Below are 1,546 nucleotides of genomic sequence, written 5' to 3'. Positions count from 1 at the left end.
TCTGGTTAGAGTATTGACAGTGATCAACCTCAGTCTCTTGCCTGTAGGTCATCCTTCATCATCTTGTCACATGACATTTAAACCCCAAATCAACTCACTCTGCTCCCCAGGGGCCCACGCCTTTACTTTCTAGCCACTCAGCCGTTCTTGTCTCTTTCGCAGGCATCATGTATTCTGAAGAGCTTTACATTTTTTGAAATAGACACAAAAACAATTAATTTCAGTCAATCATTAAAAGTGCACAACACTCGGTTGTTACGGGATGCTGGGCCGGCCTCAGGCTGTTTGGACAGTTTAACCCAAAAGATGGATGTCAGACCAAACCATACAATTTATATCAATAATATGAATGACAAAATTTTAAAAGAAGCATTTAAGAGATCCCTGTATGGCAGTGGTTCTCAACCTTCTGGCCCTTTAAATACAGTTCCTCATGTTGTGACCCAACCATAAAATTATTTTCGTTGCTACTTCAAAACTGTAATGTTGCTACTGTTATGAATCGTAATGTAAATATCTGATATGCAGGATGGTCTTAGGCGACCCCTGTGAAAGGGTCGTTCAACCGCCAAAGGGTTCGTGACCCACAGGTTGAGAACTGCTGCTGTATGGCCTTTTTTCTCAGTTTGGCCATGCTGTAGATATTGTAGCTTTAAAGACCGTGGACATGAGGGGCAAGCCGTTGTTACAGTTAAAGAGCTGGGCTCATCCCCAAATGCCCTGAGACAGTTACAAGGGTTTCCAGTTTATGGCAAACGGATGCTAAAACAGAGTCTGATATAATAGCTGAAATGCCTGGTACCTTTGCTGACAAAGAAAAGAAGAAAGGGAAGAAGAAAGAAAAAAAGAAAGGAAAGAAGAAAGCCGAACCTGGGAACAGACAGCTCTGAACGCTAATAAGAAGCCTGCTCCGGGGCACCACATTCAGTTAACACCCAAGGAAATGCAATGCTAAATCCTCAGGTCTCTGATTACCCTCCAAACTGTTTTATTCCTTAATAATTTACCAGGAGAGACTAATGAGACGATGTTATCCGCAGTGTTTAATCAGTTCCCTTGTTACAAGGAGGGATGCTTGGTACCTGGGAGGCATGACATTGCACTTGTTGGATTTGAAAATGATGGGCAGGCTGGAGCTGCCAGGGGTGCTTCACAAGGATTTAAGGTCACCCCGTCCCATGCCTGAAGATCACCTGTGCCAAGAAATAACATGTGGGAGAGTTGCCTTTAAAGGACTTGGTGTTATTTATAGTGTTTGTTTTCATAACAATTGGTCAGGCCCTTTTAATAGTTGGGGCTGGAGGAAACACAAGTAAAATTTTTATGTAGGTTTTTAAAAATTACCTACTAGTGAAATATAAAATGTGAAGGCCTTAATTTTATACAATAAACTTTTATACATAATAAAAAAAAGAAGCGAGACACAAGGAGGGGGGAGGGCAGGGGGGGGGAGGGTAGGAAGACCTTGGTCAATGATGTGACCACGAGAGTTCGCTTTCCCAGGAAGTGCTAGTTTACACTGTTGTCTTGACATAGCTTTTTAATA

General features: G+C 42.2%; 1 pseudogene across 1 annotated transcript; it reads left to right on the top strand.

Moving 5' to 3' along the window:
* The first annotated feature begins 276 nt into the window (after window positions 1–276).
* LOC308533576 (U2 small nuclear ribonucleoprotein B''-like) lies at window positions 277–1,209 on the top strand (annotated as a pseudogene). Its single transcript has 2 exons — window positions 277–394; window positions 597–1,209. The product of its transcript is annotated as a U2 small nuclear ribonucleoprotein B''-like (transcript).
* Window positions 1,210–1,546: the final 337 nt, after the last annotated feature.

The sequence above is a fragment of the Myotis nattereri genome (assembly GCF_964212035.1).
Source record: "Myotis nattereri genome assembly, chromosome: 17".
Taxonomy (NCBI): domain Eukaryota; kingdom Metazoa; phylum Chordata; class Mammalia; order Chiroptera; family Vespertilionidae; genus Myotis; species Myotis nattereri.
The sequence above is the reverse complement of the archived record's forward strand: the minus strand, read 5'-3'. Positions and strand labels throughout refer to the sequence as shown.